The sequence below is a fragment of the Borostomias antarcticus genome, assembly GCF_949987555.1.
Source record: "Borostomias antarcticus genome assembly, chromosome: 16".
NCBI classification, from domain to species: domain Eukaryota; kingdom Metazoa; phylum Chordata; class Actinopteri; order Stomiiformes; family Stomiidae; genus Borostomias; species Borostomias antarcticus.
Genome location: NC_140249.1, coordinates 19,298,422 through 19,310,171, shown reverse-complemented (window position 1 = coordinate 19,310,171; position 11,750 = coordinate 19,298,422).

The window sequence follows — 11,750 nt, the reverse complement described above, 5'->3', positions numbered from 1 at the left end:
TTATTTAATTGTGCTAATGTGCAATGACAATAAAGTAAACTTGAACTTAAATGGAAGCATGTTATTTTACACGTATATCCACTGTGGTCAGCCTTTTTTCCATTTGGCACGCTATTTACGCCCTCAATTCTGGATGTTGAAATAGGATGTTCATTTCTCATTTCCTCTCATTCCACATGTTGTGGGGTAGCCTAGTCAGTATGTGTACTTCCTCTGTTTCAACACTCTCTCTTTCTGTCTTTCACACTATGGTTCCCTTTTACACTTCTGCTTTGCTACCTCATCCTTGCATGCCAAGTCGTGCTGTCCTAAGTTTTCTGCCTGCCACTTGGTGACACAATATGATATTCCTTTCCTGTCTGGTACAGTATGTTGGAATCACATAATGATAACTAAATGCTACTAGAAATAGAATGAAGTTCCTTTAAGCCCCCCGCAAACGGCAGCGAAATGAAACGACAGCGCAAGACGGCACATAGCGTTGTGTCCGTTTAGCCCCGCACAAGGGACACGACACGCGACACATTCTAGTGCACTGCGCTGTCACAACAACACTTATTTTTGTCTATTATAGCCCACACGTTGAACAATTGACTACCCAAGTTAGGTCCCCAGGGAAAACTGAAACATCTGTTGCCTTTAGAAAGTAGTGCTTGGTTTAACATTGACTGACATTCCTATCTATATAAAGATGACAAATTGTAGACAGAAATGTATTTACATAAGTGGATTGAAGGCCTTCTCAACAAAGCGACCCATGCAACTGAGACAGTCTGTCATAGAGGCAACATTTGATGAAGTCAGCTGGCTTTTCTGAATTATAGTCTCTGCTGCTCACCATAAGAGGAAGTCATGTTGCATGATTTTGGGTGGAGCACTACCCGAAACTGGCAAACAATACAGGAAACACTGCCATCTATATTGAAAATGTCATCAGCATAAAGCACAGTTCGCATCTGTTGTTAGCACACTTAGTAGTTAGCAGTGTTTGAAATGGATTAACTTTAGATATCCCTGAATGGGCTTTCTTCTTGGAAATGAAATCACTAGTACTGGAGGTTTTTCAGTTTCTTGTCCTCCCAAGTCTGAAACCAGGGCAAATTCTCTCTCGGTTAGGAAGTGAATGAGCGCCATTGTATCTTAGCATGAGATAAGGCCATTTTAAAGCCCCTTAGAAAGATTTACGGGCCGCTCACACGCGTGCGTTTGATGCGTGTCCGTCAACGTATGGCGGAAGGCGTGTCTGCCGCACGCAACAACAACCAATCACATTGTCCGAAACTGCGTTCGCAACAGCCAGTAGATTCTCTGAACCTGCTAGCGCGCACTATTTTGAAAACCCATCCGGCTTTTCGTTTAGTGCTGTCATGGATGCTAATCTGTTCGAACGTGTGGCGATCGTCTATCCATTGTGGTTGAGGCGACGTGAACATGGTGCCCGCAGGTATTGGGTACATCCTATCCTGCAAACCCGCCGGAAACAAACAGCGATGATAAGTTTGTCCTCCATCTTGGTATCGAAAAATGTGAAAATCCCACCATGCGATGACGTCTTTCTCCGTCAAGACATCTGATTGGTCGGCAGCTCCAGCAACGCATCTGAAAGTTGAACATTTCTCAACTTTCGACGCTAGCAACGCAGGCAACGCAACACACCGGGACAACAACGGAACCAGAATGTCATTCGGCTGCAGCCATTGAAAGTGAATGGCATCCGTCAATGTTGACGCATCAAACGGAAGCGTGTGAGCAGCCCGTTACCCCCTTATTCGCATTGCAATGCACACACACACACCCAACTCATACACGTCACTGAAATCACAATTCACTGAAATGAACTACAACACTGGTAATCTTAAAGAAGGACTTTTGAGCCATTAAGGCTACGTTTACACATCTACAGTTTTGCTTTAAAACATACCTTTTGCTATGTTTAGGACTCCTGTCCACACTACCCCAAAAGCGTAGACTTTTGAAAACACTTCTGACCCGGGTTTTGTCTGAATACTCAAGATTACGTTGTACTGTAGTGTGTGAACAGATGGAAACTGAGACTTTTGAAACTGATGACACCCAAGTTCGCTCCATCATGCTCCCTATCACGTGACTATTTCCAGGAAGAAAACAAGCGACATCAGCCTCAACTACCAGTGGATAATTCGACATGGATAATGCAGTACAGGTGGGTGTGTTGTCCAAGACGTTCTCCACCTATCATCCCCCTACCCGTGTCACCTGCTACATCCAATGTTTGTCACACACAACACCCGGTCCTCACTTCATATCCAACTAAAAGAAATCCCAGAACCAACACTTCCTTCGGTCTTGCATCATTCATGTGCTTATGTTTGGTTATTATCTGTTGCATTCGTGTTTATGTTTGACTGCTATTGTTGATGTATTTTGTGTAAATGCTTAGTAGTTATCATTGATGTATTTTGTGCTTTTAACATGCTTTTATCTTCTAGCCCACCTCCCTTTCACCTGTGGCAGGTGGGGAAGTGGATTTTGTCACTTCCCAGGCCGCCATTGTAAATAAGAGTTTGTTCTTAATGACTTGCCTGACTAAATAAAGGTTAAATAAAATTAAAAAAATACAGGTGTTGCTGACATTGTTGTCTATGCTAGCAGCTGCTTGCTGTGCAGTTAAATTCAGCATTTTATAATGCAAATACTGCCTACAGTGTCAACAGCTGGTGTTCTCTTAGAGTAACGTTATCTTTAGTTAGACTAACATTTTGTTTTAAGACGCCGTCTTAAAAGGAAACCGTATTAGTGTAAACGTAGCCTAAGGCTCACTAACAACCCTTAATGCACAAGTAAACAATTGATTAGATATGGTGGGACCTGTGTGAATATGAATTTGAATAATGGTTAGCATGGGCGATTTAATGGGGCAACTGTCCAGAATCCTGGATCAGAATCAATAAACAGAGCAGGGGTCAGGCGATCAACAAACACATTTTTATTTTCATTTTAAATTTTATTTGGAAGGGACCATGTGCAATTAAAACATAAATGTAAAAACATTTGATGCATCGCACCAGAGTTAGCCTTAGGCTAATTTGCATCTGCAGTCCCTGTAAACAGGTAACAGTAGTCCAGTAGTCCGTAATCCAAGTCCATAGTAGTTTTTTTTAAGTTTTTTTTTAAAATAGTTTCATGGATCATGTGGTTTTCGGATTCCAATTATACAATGGATATTGTGTGTAGTAGCAGGCAGACATATTGTGAAAAAGGGAATTGAATGTTCCAGAAACTGGCAACTTTGACAGTGCAGTAAAATGAGCAGACAGACAGAGACGAAGAAGAGAGAGAGAGAGTGGGAGAGAGAGAGAGAGAGAGAGAGAGAGAGTGGGAGAAAGAAACTGAGTAAGACAAGAAAGAGAGAAAGGCCAAAAAGGAAAGAGAGGGAGAGACAGAGAACCCATGCGGGACGGGGAACCAAGCCTGCCTGTATGACTGACAGCAAGGCTGAGTGATAGGGTATTGAGGCCCTCACAGCAAGGCTGAGTGATAGGGTATTGAGGCCCTCACAGCAGGGGGGCCAGCAGCTAGCAGCAGGGAAGTTTGTCGGTGGGGTGGGAGGTTTGATTGGCGGGTGGAGCCGCGGGGAGTGAGAAGTCATGCCGTGCCCCTGCCCTTCACAGTGTCGGAAAAAGGGGGGGGGGGCACCATTGGGGAACCTGCCTCATGCACACCCGTTAGCAGTGTGGTGTACTGTAGGAGACTCTCTCTCCATATTGGGAGACGGGAAATGGTGTGTGTGTTAAATAGGTCATGCGTGTGGTTATGTGGTTCAAAAGTAAGTAGTGTGTGTGTGTGTGTGTTTGTGTGAAGGAGTCTCAAGAAAGCCTGTGCTGCTGCAGTCACATTGTTGGTAGCTGCATATACTCTGTGCTCCCCGCACCACTCAACCTCCCAGGGTGCAACAGATCTGAAATAAAACCCTACCTCAGTCTGCTGGAAAAACTTAGCCTGGGGTGGCCAGCTACCATTCAATAATGACTAGAGGACAGGCCGATACAGGACAGTGTTACATGGCATCCTTACACAGTACCACTACAAACTCTTCAGCCTATTTCGGCATAGCATGCTTCACCGAAGAACAGTGTTGCAGAACTAATCAACTTACTTTAAATTACTTAAATGATGGTACATTTTTTCCATTTTACTATTTCTAGCCTATAGACTGTAGCTTACTGTGTCTATCATAGCTATTTTAGGGCATATTTAAAAAGAATTCAATCAAAACATTACAGCTTTGATAAAAAATAACAATTTTGGATTTGAAAGAACTCTCATACCGTCAAAACAAGTGCCCTTAGTTTGTATAAAGACTTCAGCTATGTAGACGTAGTGTCATGTCCTGAGTGATCCGCTACAGTTCTCTACAAATCTGTCCCTCCACCATGCAAGTCCAGGGCCCCTTGTGACCAGCTATATTTGAACACTTAAATGAGCCGAATGAAAGAAAGTCACTTGTGACAGCAGTTGATTTGGTTCCCAATAGGGCAAGGTCATTTTTCAGTGTTGTACAGATTATGAAAATGCAGATTGTCAACTTTCAAATTATGTACCATGCATTGAAATCTGCAAATATTTGAGATTTTTATTTAAGATGCTTATTTGAATGTTGGTACACCTAAAATGAACTAGCAGAAAAAATTACCCTCCTCTCAAAGTTCCAAAGACTGACCGCTAGCACTAGCAGCTAACAGACCAGGGACTACAGCTAGCTGGGCTGGGGCTGAGTGCCTGGGCTAGGGCAGACGATATGATTAGTCAACCAGCTGGCTCATCCACCCATTGCTAATTTATCTATCTAGCTAACTAGCTAGCTGTCATATCCTTTTGAGTTTTGTTTAGGTAATTGCGTGAGAGCATGCATGGCCAAGCTAGCATGCATTGTTCTTGTTCTTGTCAGTAAGATAGCTAGCATTTTCCATAGCTAACATTAGCATTGCATAGCATAATCCCCTTTTGTATCTAACATTATCTAGCCAGCTAACTTGACAGTCAACAATTATTTCCTCACAAACCACTCAAATCCAGTGAGATTTAAAAAGCAAGGTGGCTGATGCTAACCGGCACTAGCTAGCACCGGGATAGTCAGCAGCATCTGTACTTGGCTAGCTCGTAAAACAAGCTTAGTTTGCAGACAAATTAAACGTACTTAAGTGACCTCAAAATTGTTGTTTGTTATAGAGTGGGATGTTCAACATTTAAAAATACACAATAATAACAATTATTAAACAGTAAAAAGTTAAAAAAAATAAAATAAATAAAAAAAAAATAAAAAAAAAACTTGTTGATTTGCGCGATTTCACGGTTGCCTACTTGGTCCATGTTTTGCTGTCACAATTTGCATTCTATTATTTTTTTAGAAATGTTCTTTGTCCTCTGTAGAGAATTGGAAGTACCACTTCAAAGGCCCGAGTCTGAATTGACAGCCTGACCCTTGTGAGTGCTGTGAACTTCAGGAACCTTGTGACAATCTTCCAGGGGTTATTTATGGAATGGCACATGTGAGGGCAATCATTCAGGATGCATGGACAACAATCCATGCAGTGATGTCCCTGATTTTGCCATGGATCAATCGGATTAGGCTCCCAGAATCTAATTATCTTCAAGTTTTTTCTGGAATTCACTTGAACACCCGGAGTCATACATTTTTAGATGCTGAATGACATACGTCAGTGTTTTCAAGTTTTTGGGAAACTGACCATGAGCATAATCCTCTAAAAGTACGTTCTGAATTTGGCCTCCTTGAAATGCTTGGATTGTGGCTTTTTGGGTCATGGTTTGGACAGGTCACAAAGGCTGAACAAATTGGGATTGAAACAAATGCAGTATTTTTGACGTGGGAAGGTCACAGAGACAAGCGGTTTGAACTCGCAGAAAAGTTTCAACGTAACGAACGCAGCAAGTCCAAACATGCCCCGCTCGCACATGTGTGCGCACACAGCCGAAACAAGTCACGAATGAACGTGAAACGTCCATATCTCCTCGTGGGAAGGTCGCAGAGACGTGGTTTGGACTGGCAGAAAATTCTCGACGTACAGTAACAGACACAGCAAGATAGAACATGTCCCGCACACACGGCCAAAACAAAACCTTGAGCAAAGCCAGCTCCCTGTGTGGGGGCGCTAGAGACACAGGGTGTCCCTGAGGGCACGGACTCGCCCCCGGCTGGTTCCAACCCGAGGAGGTCACCACAGAGCCGCCCATTCACCTCCATTTGGATTTGAGCACAGGAGCCAAAATGTCAGTTTTAGATAGATAGACCATGACGGCTCCTCGAGCACAGTGCACTTGTGTCCCCTAATTGCCTGAAATCACTTTCCAAGATGGCCACCGTGTCTTTATATCGATAAACCTGGACAAAGATTCCCAGAATGAACTTGCACAGTTCATTTCTTCCAGACAGTAAAGAAAGATTGTCCTTTCTATTAGACTGACTTTGTTAGGGGATCCTGGATCCTCTTTCAAGCCCATACAAACTGCTGATGCTAAAACATACCTCTCTCTCACCCTCACACGGAGAATACAATACTGAATACTGTCTGAGAGCCACAGGAAGGAACACTTGTCTATCTGTTGTTCCACCTGGCGGAGGTCAGTGTGGGACTGAAGGTAATGTCTGTTCGAGGTTAACCCTTAGCCCGTGTGGAGGTGGAGGACTGAACTCAAAGAATGCTCCACTGTTACTTGTGTTTTTCTGGTCTCTCCCAGGTTTGCCTCCAGAGTCCCTCCTCTGCTAAGTTCCTGTAGCCCTCCCTTGCTTCTTTCTTCTCTTCTTCTATCTCCCAATCCTCTCTTCTTTCTCCTTCCCCCTTCTTTCTCACACCTACTACATCTTCTCTTCCTACTCCCAAAACTCCTCCATCTTCTCTCATTTCTTTCATTGGTTTTCGTCCCCATCCTCCTGACCCCTGTGGTGTTGACTGGGTTCTGGACCTAGGGTCATTTTTTTACCATGTGAATGTGTGTCTTTGTGTGTTGTAGGTGTGTACGCCGTCTGTTCACGGGTTCCCATGCAGGCGTGTGCACACACCTCTATATGCACTGTGTACGTGTGCTCTCCTGCTAAAGTTCTTCACACATTCCCAGGATGCCTCATCGGCGCGACGCGGATCCTTCCTGCTTCTCTGCTCCAGACGCTGACTCTCCCAGTTATTTACGGGGGCCCCCAGGAAGTCGATCTCACCCCCCAGGATGCTAAAATTAGGGTGCTCCATTCACACCTTTTCCGAAGCTGCCATATTTGATACCTGCAGTTCCGGTGTTGGTGTGAATTGTGAACATGACCTCCTTCCTTCTCCTGTTTGGCAGAAAGAGCCAGGTTCTGTCGCTAGTTTCTCATTTTCCCGTGAGAAGAGGCCTGACACCTCATTAAAGACATTTTGAATCTGGTGTGCAAATGTGCTAAAGCCCCACGAATGCTAACGTCATGACCTGGATGTTTAATGCCAGGTCAGTATCAATGAGAGAGGGAGATTCTAATAGCCTACCCTGTGCCTCACTCATGAGCTTTGCCAGGGAGGGGGGGAACTACAGTCTCTTACCCCGTCCCCCTGGCCTCCGCCTGGGCTTTGATAGTGGGAAGGTTCTTCCTGGGAGAAATGGACCATTCCGGGCTTTTGGCCACAATGAGAAACCATGTGGAAACACCTTTTAAACCACATACTGCATCAGATTACCAATTTGTAGACGGAGCTTTTAGTAAGACTGATTAAGAATTTATCAAGAGAATTACACATTGAATCGTCATAAGCACCTAAGAGTTTATTCAGACACTGTGTTGGTAATGAGTGCTTCATTTAGGAAAAGTACATGTGCATGGGTTAGTTAAATTGCTTTGGTTACAGTACGCATTAACTCACATTGATAAACTGCAAACTGCTGCCCACACATGTTCAAAATAGTCAGATCATTCTTTCATACTCTAAAGTTCACTTAGGTCTACACATACACGCACGCGCACGCACACGCACACACACACACACACACACACACACACACACACACACACTGCGTGGTGCCTCTTGCACTCTGGAAATGTGTACTGGTAGGAGGGTGTCTTGTCGTTTGATGTGAGCAGCGGATGTCAGCTCTATTTAGCTCTCCAACCAGGGCTCCCATGAACTACCACTACTGGTACCAGGAAAGAAGAGGGGAGAGGAGAGCAGAGTGGGGAGAGGGGAGAGGAGAGCAGAGAGGGGAGAGGAGAACGGGCAGGGGAGAGGAGGCCTCTATCATTCATGCAACTTTAAGTTACCCCTACTATACAATGTACTAGGCTTTAAGCGACAGATTTGTACATGCACTACACAGTGTAACTTATCATGAAATGCTTTAGATTACTGTTTACCGTCAATATCAAGTGTTTGTCCTTTAACTCTATATTTGGCTCTCCTGTAATACTGAAATGGAGCTGGGTTAACACTGGACAGCTGTGGGTTAATACTCTAACACTGAATTGTGACTGGAGGCGGAGAGTGTGAGAGAGTGACAACTAGATACAGGGATGAAGAGAGAGTGGAGGACAGAGAGAGGCCCAGAGAGACATAGAGAGAGAGAGACCTAGAGAGAGAGAGAGAGAGAGAGAGAGTTTCAAGGAGGGAGGAGAAAGGAAAGGGACCCAAGGAAAGGGAGAGCAGTTGATAAGTAGGATCAGGAGGGAAGAAGCTGGTGGCCATATGGAGGATTAGGCGCATAGTGAGCATGTGTGGGTGTGTGTGTGTGTGTGTGTGTGTGTGTGTGTGTGTAGGACAGTAGGTTAATCTGACAGGTAAATCTGTACCCTGATCCAGGACTCACAGATTTCACATCACAAAACAAAGGGGGAGGGGGGGTGCTAAATAGACTGTACTAAAGACTGTACAAAGCCCCCACATTAATTTCCTTAACATCCTCTTTCCTAATATAAGCATCTACAGCGAGGACGGTAGTGAAAGGTTTTACAGAGGATATAGTCAGGGACACAGGCACGATTTATTCAAAGTGCCTTTGCTAGCTACAGTAAAAAACAAGTGACCAAGGAATTCAAAGAGGTTCCGAAAAATGTTGGGGGGAAAAATGTGGACTCACAGGCTCGCTGAAACAGAATAGTCAGGCTTAGGCCAAGTAGTGTTGCCTCACAAATGCCTGCTAATCTTCTTTGGCACTTGAGGTAATGCCTAACGGACTGAAAAACACCTGTGGGAACTCACTCACGATTCACAAAGCTGGCCACTGATGGCTACTCAATGTCAAACAATGGGAGCACTAGGTTCGCCCTGATCCCGTCCTTAGACCAGGCTACTGGCTAGCTAACCTTCCCACAAACACCGCCAACAAGCACTTACTGTAAGCATCTTTAATTAAGAGGATTTTAAGTCCAAATACTTGGCCAAACAACAAAGAACCCAAAAAAATACAAAAACAGGTCTTTGGTGTACAGAACTTGTTTGAGTTTTGAGGTAAAAATGCATCATTTTGATAAAAAAAATTTTGGGCCGGTACAATTTTGACCTGCTTCAAAATGTCAACCCTCTCAAAAAATCCTTCAGAATTTCTAACAGGGGAAAAAATATGATGGATGAGGTGACCTAGATTTACTGTGTGCAATGCGTTTGGAGGGTGTCTGAGAGGGACGTGGTTAGCGGGTTAGCGTTAGCGACAGGTCAGGATCAAACAGGGACGCCAGAGTGGAATGTGGAGCCTTACTGGTGAAGTGGTCTTTCTCTGGCCCCCAGTTTCCTCTCCCGAACCCACTGGCCCACTCAGGGGGCCGCTTTACACTCAGTCCACTCAAGAGGACACCAATACAATTCCAGACCATTTAAGGGGGGAAATTGGGTTGGAGAAGTTCAGACCGTAGGTTGCATTCTCTGAAGAACGTAAGAGGTTTAACCTTTTTGAGATTAGGGTCCATACAGTGTGGCTTTAAGCATAGGTGATCAAATTTATCATGTTGGGGTTAGAGTTTGGGCTCATAAGATATTAACTGAGAAGTCAACCTGAGAGGTTAGGGGTCATATCCTAACTGAGTGACAAGAATTTGCCCCGTAAGGCTAGAGATCCGGTTCATGTATCGGGCTCGTGGTATGTGGAATGCTCAACTTTGGACCGGATATGCTTTAATTGAGGAACTGCATGGTTGAGCAATGGTTCATAGCCGCTTTAGGCTCAAGGCTTGGGGTTGATTGTGGGAAGTGGGTTAGATTCTCTTAGTTTAAGACAAACAATACCTAACATATTTGGGACTAGGTGTTGGATAATGGCGGTGTGTGGTGCAACATAGACAGATAGAGGGGTCCGAAATGTTCACAGCATGTCTAGCATAGGTTTCACAAAGCACCTGACAGCTGGACAGCCCTCTGCATAGACGGACAAGGACAACACCAGATGCAGTAGAACAGGAACTGAAGAGGCAGACAGAGAGGAATAGGGGAAGAGAAAGGATGAACACAAGGGGAAAGGGCATAGATGAACAGGAACACAGGAACAGAGAGGATAGAGGTCAAGGAGACCCACCGAAGGAGACCCACCGAATACTGGCCGGTCAGGGGGTGACTGTGGGGGGAATGCTCCGTCCTTCTGGAGGGGGAACAGAGATGAATGACTTCCTAACAGGTGGGCGGTGGGCCGGCCCTGTGATGGGGGCTTAACCTGGGCCTGGGCCAGGGTTGGGTTTCACTCCATACCTCCGGAGAAACCATGACCCCGCAGGCTCTCTCCCCTCACAGGAAGCGGATTTGTTTTCCTATCTTTCCCTGTAATCCTGCCCTCAACACACAAACACACACACACACACACACACTCACGCACGCAAATAATATCCCCCCCAATCACGCACACTGATCTATCTCTCTCTCGCTCTCTCGCTCTCTCGCTCCCTCTCTCTCTCTCTCTCTCCATTTTAATACACTATATTCAATACAATACACACATATTAGAGAAGGTACTGAAGATTTAGATGTGGATTTGATATTCCATCAACTTTCCCTTTAGGATAAATATGGATTTGGTGACTTTAATAATAACCGCAGACGATATGCTGTAGAATAACTGACATGATCCCTTTTCCCAACCATCTTAAACACATACCACTCCCACACAGAAATGCACCAGAGAGAGAAATGAAAGAATAGGATCTGTAAAAAGAACAACAAGACACTTCAACCCACAAACCTCACTATAAATACCGCCGCTAACAATTTTTCTTCCGAAAGCGTACTGGAAGCCTGACCCCTATTTCAATTGACCTTCAGCTGCCTGCACTCCCAGTCTGCCGGTGAACACTTCTCGCAGTGGTGAATTAGCTCAAACAATAGTTTGTTTTCCCACTCTGGGTCCGCATGTGAGATACAGAAATAAACCCACCCTAAGCTGGTAGCAGAGAGGCGGTCCACTCCATTTGTTCAGACCACGCAGTTCACCAGGCCACATACTCTCAGCCTCCTCCACTCGGACCGCCAGAAATAGCACCGCCGGCGCAGGTACACAGTAGAGAGGGGAAACAGTAGGATGGATTTTGGAGCGGATAAATGCAATGGAAAAATCCCATCGCTGTGTAGTGTGAGAACGGGTGCCCTGAGGCGCTTGTGCTTCCGTTTGAGGAGAGAGATGAAACAGAGAGAGATAGAGAGAGAGCGCCAGAGACAGATAGACCAGAATCCAAGAGAGAGAGAGCGAGAGAGAAAGATAGAGAGACAAGGAACACAGAGGGGGCAAGATAGAGAGAGAAAGAGAGAGATAGAGAG